Source organism: Petaurus breviceps, unplaced genomic scaffold (genome assembly GCF_028583685.1).
Source record: "Petaurus breviceps papuanus isolate PSGF00001 unplaced genomic scaffold, PetGlider_PUasm1.0 187, whole genome shotgun sequence".
Classification (NCBI taxonomy): domain Eukaryota; kingdom Metazoa; phylum Chordata; class Mammalia; order Diprotodontia; family Petauridae; genus Petaurus; species Petaurus breviceps.
Window position 1 is genome coordinate 189,595 of NW_027185799.1, and position 11,298 is coordinate 200,892.

General features: G+C 40.0%; 1 protein-coding gene across 2 annotated transcripts in view; it reads left to right on the forward strand.

Annotated features, from left to right (window-relative positions):
* Positions 1–11,298, forward strand: part of FGD3 (FYVE, RhoGEF and PH domain containing 3) — a 189,054-nt gene that overhangs the window by 20,098 nt on the left and 157,658 nt on the right. The window lies entirely within an intron of this gene.

Sequence of the window (11,298 nt, forward strand, 5' to 3'; positions counted from 1 at the left end):
TTGTAAACTGAAAAACTCTAAGAAAGTCAGATATTAACAATCAGAAATTTCCCTTTGGCTCAAGAATGTGTGGTCTTGGATATATGAACAGAATTGGTAAAACTAGGATTTAATAATGTTCACAGTAAGACAATAAGTGGGATATTTCATGCAATTTGCTTTGGGGTACCTCCAATTTGATGAAAAATGATTGAAGTCATGCCACTTTGAGATTGCTCAAGCATTAAATATGGATACTTTCATTTACTCAGTGATGCAAGAGAGTTTTAATTGCTAGCATTTATATAGCTCTTTAAGGTTTGTAAAGTATTTTACAAATAATATCTCATTTGATTCTAGCCACAACCCTGTGAAGTAGGTCCTTTTATTATCCCCATTTTATAGTTGAGGAAACTGAGGCTGAAAGAAGTTAAGTGACTTGCCCAGGGTCACACAGTAAGTATCTGAGGCAGGATTTGAATTCAGGTCTTCCTGATTCCAGGTCCAATGCTCCATTCACTGAACCACCTAGCTGCCTATGATATCACCACAGCAAATGATAAATATTTATTGAATTGCATTGAATTACTTGATACGCGTATTAGAAAGAGCACTGGCATTGGTATCAGAGGAGCTCAGTTTGAATTCTGACTTTGAGTTTACTACCCATGTCATCTTGAACTAGTCCCTTGATCTCTCTGGCCTTCAATTTCATCATCTGTAAGATGAGGGCTATGGAAGCATATTGAGGGCTCTCATTCCCTTTTTAGTTTACACATTACAAAATAATATTGGCATAGAATTGAAGTCCTTTGTCTAGCCTAAATGAGAAATTTTTTCAGTCTTTTATTAATATCGATTCCACTAAAAATGTCCAGCACAAAAAATCTCTTTTTGTATCATTTTAATTGAAGGCTTACGTAGTTTCTAAAGAGAGGTAGTCCTGTTCAGCCCATGAAGGACTCCATGAACAGATCAAGAGGTCTTCGATGACTTAAATTAATAGAATGATCTCTTGAGTTAATTCTTGACCAGCCTGAAAGAAGAATCTTTCTAAAGATCTATTGAATGGTTTAAAAAAAAAAAAAGATTCTCTTGGGTGTGCCCAAAGTTAAGTAACCATTGTTCTTTTGCTGGACCAAAACCATTCTCCAGACTTTGTCTTTCTGATTTTGATTATGCAATTTGTCCCTTCTTGAAACCTATAAATTAATTGTAAGCTGAAAATGGCTCAGACAGAGAATATTACAAAGGCATGAGAAATGGTCAAAAGATATGATCAGGTAGTTTTCAGAGGAAGAATCCAAGCTATGAATAGCTATATGAAAAAAATGTTCTAAATGACTAATGATTAAAGAAATGCAAATGAAGGCAATTCTGAGGTAATATCTCACAGGCATCAGAATGGCAAAGTTGACAAAAAAGGAAAGTGACAGCTACCGGAAGGGCAGTGGGAAAACGGGTATATTAACATTGTTGGTGGAACTGTGAACTGGTCCAGCCATTCTAGAAAGCAATTTGAACTATTTCCCCAAAGCTATTGAACTTTGACCCAGTGATACCACTACTAGGTATATACTCCAAAGAAATCAAAGAAAGAGCAGAAGGGTACAGTTTCCTTGTGCCTTTACTTTTTAAAATTATTATTTATTTTCTTTCAAACTAAAAAAGGACTCGTGTGTACCAAAATATTTATAGCAGCTCTTTTTGTGGAGAATGGCTGAACAAGTTATGGCATATGATTGTGATAGAATACTGTTGTGCTGTGAGAAATGATGGAGATGGTTTTAGAGAAACCTGGGAAGACATGTATGAAGTGATAGAGAGTAAAGTGAGTGGATCCAGAGGCTCAGTTTGTACAATAGCAACAATATTGTAAAAACAAACAACTTCGAAAGACTTAGGAATTCTGATCAATACAGTGACCAACTATGATTCTAGAGGACTCATGATGAAATATGCTACCACTTTCCAACAGAAAACTGTTGGATTCAGAGTACAGATGGAGGGGTGTGTTTGTGCGTGTGACCCACACATTTTATATACACACACGTTTTACATATTTATGCATTTTATATGTGTAGATGTGGGTGGACATGACCAATGTGAGAATTTGTTTTTCTTGAAACTAGAGTTTCCATCTTTCTTGCGTTTTTAATGGGTGAAAGGAAAGGGAGAGAAGGTAGATTTTAGCCTGAAAGAAAAATAATTAAAAAAAAAATTAAAGGCACAAGGAAACTATTCCTTTTGTATTTTTTTCTCTAGGCAGAGATGCTTAGAATTACATTTATTTAATAATTTTTCTCTGTAAGAAATGTGCCCCAAATCCACAGTACTGTTTTTTTTTTTCTTCCATAGGGGGTTGGATTCAATTAATTCCAAGATCCTTTCCAACTCGCCTTGTAGTTTTAATCAGAACCTTGTGGGATGGATTGGATGTAAAGAGGAGAAGTGGGTTGAGGGAAACACATTTCATGATGGGGCAACTGGGTGATTATATTCCAGAGAGAGTGAGTTCATCCTGGCAGAAGTAAACGGTACACACAAGAATACATTGTGAGATAAGGTTGGGTCTTATTTTACTTCTACCTAAGCCCTGTTTTAGGCAGTCTAGGGCAAGTGATTTATCAAAATAATGTTGCTTTGTACATAGTATAGATTCATGAGAATGAATCTCCCAAACTGAGTGGCACATTGTTCCCCAAGTGGCTTTTCTGAGTTTCCTTTCATACCCTTGGAGCCTAGAATCATGGTCACAGAAATTCAGAGCTGAAAGGGACCTTAGAGAGGATCTAGACCAAATTTACCCTTCCTCACTTTGAGCCCTCCTTTGTAACCAAGAAAAAGCATTAAGCAAAACCAGTGGTGGTGCCTGACAGTGTAGACATTACTCCCATATGGTACCTGCTCCGACCTTTCTACTTAAAAAAAGGAAGAAGGTAACATGCTTATTTCACAGATGAAGAAACTGCTGCCCAGAGAGGCATTTATTCTTTATGTCTCCAGTACATACCGCTGGATTCTTGTGCTTTGTATGTCATAGATCAGGAAAGCTTGGGAAGTTCTTAAAAATCATCACCTTCAACTGATTCATTTCATGGATGGGGAAATTGAGTCCCACACAGGGGATTTGCCAAATATTACACAACTGCTTTATATTTATGTTACTGTTATTTGTCATAATTTATCATCACTTGATTTGATTTGGGTTTTTTTGTTTGTTTTTGTGGGTTTTTTCCTGAAATAGTTGTAGACTTTCAAAAGAAAGCCTCATTGAGGCAGAGGCTTTCTTAGCAGTATGGTTAATATTTGCTGAGAAGTCATAGTGTTGGAGATGGTCAGTACTAAAATTTTTCTTTCCTTCAACCTCTAAATGGACTCACAGCTCTGAGACTGCATTTCTCTAGATTAACCTCCAACTAGCAGTTGGATCTCACCACATTAACTATGTATCAGGTGTTTATTAATGAATTTTTAAAAATGATTATATCCCAAATAAATATTTTGGTTTTGTCTTTGAGGAAAAGAGTTTATTACATTTTGTGAATCTACCCTGGAAATACTCATGTACATTCATAGCAGCTGCTATGAAATTAAAAAGGGATAAAAGGATACTGATAGTCCTATTGTAATCTAAACTGTTGAATTACTATTTGACTTATTAAGATCTTTATTCAGATAATGGGGCAGCGAGGTTGTACAGTGGATAGGGCTCTAGGCCTGGACTCAGACCTGAGTTCAAATTTGTACTCAGACACTTATAGTTGTGTGACCCTAGTCAAGTCACTTAACCCTGTTTGCCTCAGTTTCCTCATCTATAAAATGAACTGGAGAAGGAAATGGCAAACCACCCCAGTATTGTTGCCAAGAAAACCCCAAATGGATTCATGAAGAGTCAGAGAAGACTGAAACAACTCAACAATAGTATTCAAAGGACACAAGTCCTGCTATCTGATAGTCACTTGTCTGGCAAACTTGCCTACACAAAATACATCTAAGAATAAGTAATTAAGCACTATTTCTGAGCAACCAAAGCCAAAATTACAAAGTCTATACATTTCACTCGTTACTAAGGCCTTCAGTCAGAGCCTATTTACCCATACTTTTCATAGAATATTAACAAGTGTGGATATATTTTCTCTTCCAATCAAATCAGAATCATCAATTAGAAAGTAACTCTCTAGTGATAGATTGAACTTAATAAGAAATGATAGTAAGTTGATGCTATTAAGGAATAAAATTAAAAATAAGTATGGAAAACTAAAATAGTTCGGGGCCACTTAGGTCCCAATGGTCCCTGAAGGCATCACCACAGGCAGTCTTATAAGCAGTCATGTTCCTTGTGATGTAAGCTAATTCTGGTTTTCCCAAGGAAAAGGGGCATCATTGGGACTATATTCCTAGTCAAGGCCCTCCCTACTTACCCCTTCTTCCCTATTTATGGAACTATTTATCAAAATGCTCACTATATTTAATTAATCCTAAATGATATGCAATATAGTAGAATCACATTGTACTTGCATTTTTTTTTAAAGCAATCAGGGTTAAGTAACTTGCTCAAGGCTACACGGCCAGGTGTTTCTGGGTGGGTACTAAGTGTGTGAGCCCGGATTTGATCCCCAGGTCGTCCTGACACTGGAGCCGGTGCTCTTACTTGCTGTGCTACCTGGCTGCCCTGTACTTGCATTTTAAACATAGGCAAATTCAAAAGCTCTTGGCCAAAAAAAAGGAGAAATATAATATGCAAAAACCCAGCCAGTGACACTGGTGAATTGGTATTCTCTATATCCCATCCAGATGCCTGTAATGCCCACTGAAGCTGGGTTTATCCCTGTGAAGCTCACTGCTACATAGTATAGCATTTGATTGTGAATCCACAAAGTGAAAAAGGTGTCTATCTATCTCAGTCACAAGTTTTGGGATGGCTGTCTCCAGTCCTCCCCTCAGAGAAAAGACTCACTCCACAGTATGCTTGCCCCCTCCCATTGCCCACTCTCTAAGCATGTCTGTGACCTGGTATGTTGGGGCTGTCTAGGAAAGAGAAGTGACAGGCAGAGTCTATGTCATACCTTAGGGAATAAGGATCAGCTCTAAGATGATTTGGTCATGCTGGACTAAGAAAACACATCTGGGTCCAAACATGTAGAGGGACTGCGCCTCCTCGATCTCTCTCCCTTGGCACTTCATCCCTGGGCGCTTTTCCCCCTCTCCCAGCCCCTGGGATGGGTTGAGAGAGGTAGGAGATGCTGTGTGAGGGCTGGAAGGCTATCATAATATATCGTATTTTATGGATAACTTAAAGGATTCAAGAGAGGGTAATTCTGATGCTGTATAATTTATGCCTTATTTGCTGTCTTTAGAACTTTTCCCCATGTAAAATGCAGTTCTATTGTAATATAGAGCTCTCCAAAGTGTGTATCAATTGACCAAGGTGACATTACCCCATAACATTTATATTTTATTAGATGTAGTTTCATAGTATATGTACTACATGAAGTTATTAATAATTCTTGCCTTATTTTTATTACAACAAATCAGCTGAGGGTACATCAGCAGGGTCATGGAATTCAGAACGTTTCTTTGGGGAGCCATTCAAAGGCATATTTGTGAAGATTCTGGAGAAATGGGGCCATCGGATGGCTTTTTGAGACCCTGATCTCCAACACACTGTTCCTGCCTTCTTCTCATTGAGTTTCCTGTAGCTGACATAGAGAGAGATCACAGATCAAGTTGCTCATCCTTCTGTCACCTTCGAAATAGAAAGTTTTTCTGCTTTTTTTAAGCTGCCCTCCATGGAGCCAGCCGCTTCACCTTGTCCCCTGATGTTGGGCCAGGCACACTTGCCTTTGAAATGTATCAGCGAATGCCTGCATTGACTTTTTTGTCCTTTGATTCTGTACTGTGCTGTTGCTTCTCAATGTCAAAAGAGCCTCAAGGCTTCGGTTTGAATTGCAGCCAAACTCTTGCTGGCACACAATGCAGCATCTGATTGTGAATCCACAAAGTCAAAAGGCTTCTATCTATCACAAGTCCCAAGGTTTGCCTTAGAATAGTGGATTGTGATGGTCACTAGATCTTGGATTTTTCCTTTTGTGAGACCATGTTAAGAATTTTCACGATTTTGATATTAACTTGTAATTGCAAAATAATAAATAATTTTTAAAAACTTAAACATGTAATGAATAATAACCTTCAAAGTAGTCCCCTTGGAGAAATACTGACATTCTATCTTGAGTGACATCCTCTGGACAAACTGGGCTAATCTTTGCCTGCAGTTTCCCCATGGCTCTGTGCCTTTTCTTAAAGTTTATTTAAGACCTTGCTTGCAAGGTTTCCACCCTCCTCCCACTTCCCATCTTTTCAGATCCAATTCAGGTTTCACCATCCTCCATGAAACCTTCCTTTATTTCCCCTGGCCATCCACTTCCCCTCAGACCTCACGTAGCACTTTATTTTGCACCTTAGATGACCTTATCTTATGATATTTTATTTTAGCTGTTTCTATTGCTCTCTTATCCCCCAATTATATTGTAAGCTCTATGGGGGCAGGGAATAACATGCTAGTAATAACTGACATTTGTATTTCACTCATTAGTTTGCAAAGCATTTTATATGTATTTGAGCCTCACAATCACCCTGTGAGGTGGGTACTATGGGTATTATATAGCTATACTATAATGCCCGTAGTATTATAGTCTCTATTTTACAGATGCAGAAGCTGAGGATCAGAGAGGTTAAGTGATGAACATAGTCACACAGCTAGTAAACGCCAGGTGGGATTGAGTCTAAATTTTCTTGAATCCAAGTTCAATGATCTCTTTAATTACACCACATTACCTATTGACATGTCTTTATTTGACTTTTTTTTGAACGACAGTCAGAGTTAAGTGACTTGCCCAGGGTCACACAGCTAGTGTCTAAGGCCAGCTTTGAACTTAGGTCTTCCTGATTCCACAGCCAATGTTCTATCCATTGCACCACTTAGCTGCCCCCCTGAAAGTTTATATCTTCCCCAGCTTAGTTCTCAGCATCCAACATGTTTGATATGTTTGTTGAATGAATTAATGATTATTTTAATTGGACCTGTCTCCCTTTTAGGAATTGCCTTCAGAGCCAGTTTTACCAGTTGCTGAAGAAAATCAGCTTCATTCCTTATGGTTGCAGGACACTCCCTTGGTCAGAAGATGTTTCTTTTTTTCCCTCATTCCTGCCTTCTTTCTCCTCCCCCTCACTCTGCTTTTCTCAGCTTAGCTCTGCTCCCTTCCTCCTGCCACTCCCTAAGTTTTGATAGATAGCCCTGGGGATCCTGAGGAGGGACTGGGTTGATGCTGCCTGGGGGTAGAGAGGACCCAGGAGAGGGGCTTCCAGCTGGGGGTAAGAGCTAGAGGGCCCTACCAATGAGGGGGATGGGGGAACCTAGAGCAGACCACTTCAGGAAGCCGGTTGTCTGACTGATTAAAGTTCACTTTTCTGCTTCCTGCTTCCCCGTCATTGTCCCAAGTGCAATTGGCTAAGCTCTTCTGACATCATATCCCCAGCAGTCAGAGACAAGCCTTCAGGGGAAAGTCAAGTGAAGGGACAAATCACCCCTGTTCTTTTTGCTGGTGTTTCTGTACATGTACAACAGTGAGTGTGGAAGTCAGGGGAATTGACCAGACATTTGTCAAGTTTTTCTTGGAAGGGTTTCCTGGAAGAATTCAGTGTCTAGGGACTGTACATTTTCAGAACCAGAGGAGAAGATGATGATGATTTAAAAAATAACAACAACAGCAAGCTTACTATGTGCCAGGCACTGTGCCAAACTCTTTACAAATATTACCCCATTTAATCCTCACAACAACCCTGCAAGGTAGGTGCTATTATTATTCCCATTTTACAGGTGAGGAAACAGATGAAAACAGGTTAAGTGACTTGTCCAAGGTCACACAGCTGGTAAGTGTCTGAGGTTGGATTTGAACTCAGCAGACCCTGTACTCCACTACTGTGCCATATCACTGCCTCCTTGATATAAACATTAGGTTTTTTTAAGTGTAATTTTCATTGTGCTATTTTCTGTAGAGAAACATTTATAAAATTATAATGGAAGCCCATGGGCAAATGGAGTATAGAAACAGAAATTTTTTCATGTGACTCTCAGGGACTCAAAGCAAGGGGAAATGGAGAAAGCAAGACCAGCTTACCCCATATTGCATTATAAATATTGAGATGTTTCTCTCTCTCTCCTCCCTCCCCCCTCTCCCTCTCCTCTCCTTTTCCCCCCTCTCCCTCCCCCCCTGTCATTTCTCTTTTTATATCTGACATTTACAGACTCATTAAGTTGACACAGACCAGCTTTTCATTATGCTTAATGCACCAGACCCAAGTTAGAGTTTGGATTTTCTATAAACCAAAGGACCTTCACGTTGAATTTTCTCAGAAGTAACTAACTCTCATTTTCTGCAGTGCTTAGTAAAACACTCATTACAATTGCCGTGGAAACTAGTACAAGTATTATTATCACTGTTTTACAGATGAGAAAACTGAGGTTCAGAGTGGTCATGACTTACTTAAGGTCACGTTGCTAGTAAGTATTGGCATCAGGTTTTGAACTTAGACCTGTTGACTTCCAGCCTAGCGCTCTTTGCACATCAGCATGCTGATGTGATACAACAATATATGTGGAGTTTGGTCCCCAGAATTTGGGAGGCCAAAAATTGGATACCAGTGCCTAAATGAAAGGCACTTAGCCAAATGAGCACCAGGTGACCTGAACCGAGGAAATGATGTATTTCTTCTCCAAGAGAAGTCAAATAGTCACCACCAGGAGCAGAACAGCTGCTGTTGAATATGTCCTTTCATGATATAAAGCCCTCTTAGAAAGTTTTTCCTTAATGACGGGCAAACTGTTCTTCTGGCTTAGTAATAATAATAGCTGGCACTTCTGGTTTTTTTTTTGTTTTTTTTTTTAAGCAATTGGGGTTAAGTAACTTGCTCAAGGTTACACAGCCAGTTATTATTTCTGGGTGTGGTGCTGAGCATCTGAGCCCGGATTTGATCCAGGTCATCCCGACACTGGAGCCGGTGCTCTTACTCGCTGAGCCACCTGGCCGCCCCTAAGCAATTGGGGTTAAGTAACTTGCTCAAGGTTACACGGCCAGGTTTTCTGGGTGGGTGCTAAGTGTCTGAGCCCAGGATTCGATCTCCAGGTGTTCTCAACACTGGAGCCTGTGCTCTTACTCACTGTGCTACCTGGCCGCCCCTGGCCCTTCTGTTTTGCTTTAAAGCTTGCAAAGTTTATTGTCTCATTTAGTCCTCACAGCAACCCTAGGACATAAGTGCTGTTATCACCCCCATTTTAGAGATTGGGAAACTGAGACATGGAGAGGTTAGATAACTCACGCGGGGGTCATCTGCCTGATAAGTGTCTAAGGCTAAATTTGAACTCAGTTTGTCCTGATTCTAAGCCCCACACTAAATGCTTTGTTACATAGTTACCTAGGCTCATGCCTGCTCTTCGAATCTTTGCCCACCTTGTTCCTTGATCACCCTGTCTATGAGGCCACAGTCTTCAACAGGGATGTTGAGATCATGAAAGATGATGGTAGGAGACAGGAAAGGGAGTGGAGAAGCACATGACATTCTATGGATTATAAATCAGCAAAATGAATTGGCATGGCATGTGGATTTTCTCAAAACATATGGCATACTTCCTCAAGATATCCTTGTGGATGAGATGAAGAGATATAATCCAGATGATAGGATAGGGTTAGGGATGGATTTGAGAGTAGATTAATGGAGAGGAGTAGGTAGGGGATGCAGTGGATAGAGTGTCAGGCCTGGAGGCAGGAAGACCTGAGTTCAAACATGGCCTTAGATGCTAGCTGTGTGACCTTGGGTAAGTCACTTAACTCTTTTTGCCTCCGTTTCTTCATCTGTAAAATGAGTTGAATAAGGAAATGGCAAACCACTACAGTCTTTGGCAAGAAAACCCCAAATGGGGTCACAAAGAGTAGGACACAACAGTAAGATTAATGGAGGCAGCATGTAGTACTTGGCTTTGGAGTCAGAGATCCTGAATTCAAATCCTGGCTCTTCCATTTTCTAATTACGTGACCTTTGACATGTCTTCTTTGAGCATCAACTGTGTAGCTCATCTCTGAAATGTCTATTAATATGTGTGCTGCCTGGCTTCTGAGGCTGTTGGGAAGAAACCACTTTGTAAATTGTAACATGCTATATAAATGCAAGCTGTTATCTTTGTCAGTGGTTTCCAAAGTGGGGTGAGCAGAACAATGCACTGGGAGGCATGAAGAGAATCTTAGAAGTGAGAACAGCACAGCTCTCTTATAGCCACATGCTTATAGCCACAGCCTGCTTCTGCTACCCTCCTTCCTCTCTGAACCCAGTGCTGACTCTGCTGGACAGTCAGGCAGGAGGCAGGCCCAGCCCAGTCCCACCAACCACAGCCACTTGGGTCCCTGCAAAAAGTTTTTTTTTGTATAGCTAATATATAACACTAAGGTTTATTTTTTTAAAATGCTATTTATATCATCTTTGGGTCATTCTTTAAAAATTTTTTAAAAATAATGTTTTTCGGTGTACATAATATTACAATAGTGCATGTATAGAATTTACAAGAAAATATACATATATTAAGGGACATGCTTGAAAAGTATTTACTGATGGAGGTGTGTGATCAGAAAAGATGGGAGACCACTGATCTCTGTTAGCCTGGAAAGAAATCTTTCATGTGATGCTATGGGGCTCTATCTGTCGCTCTTTCCTAGTTTAAAAAAATTATTACTTTGATAGCACATTTATCAAAATTGCTGACAAGACAATTGACATCCTGAAGGATTATCATGATGGAGTGGAATACTGGGCCAAATCTAACATGATATAACTTAATAAGGATAAATTTAAATCTCTGCATTGAATTTTAGGGTCCCCTCCCAAAAGATAACCCATGGTCCAGAAACAAGGCTCTGAGTTTACATGGCTCTGTTCAATCTTGGGGCTTTCCCCCTCAGTATTTCTCTGGCTCATGCCTAACCCAGTAGTTTCTCTAGGAATATCAGAATTTGGCACGTGTGTAGACCCCTACAACAAAACAAAAAAGGGCCTTCATCATCTATGCAAGCACTGTGGATAACAATGCATCAAATAGAGGACAGGCTTTATTTAACCTGACAAAGAAACACAAAAGACTCCCACTCTTTCCTCCTACTCTGAGGGTTTCAGCAAGGTCTTGCCTGCTACTCATTCCATGTGCCTTTAGTTGTTCCAGGGTAGGGTGTGTGTGTGTGTGTGTGTGTGTGTGTGTGTGTGTGTGTGTGTGTG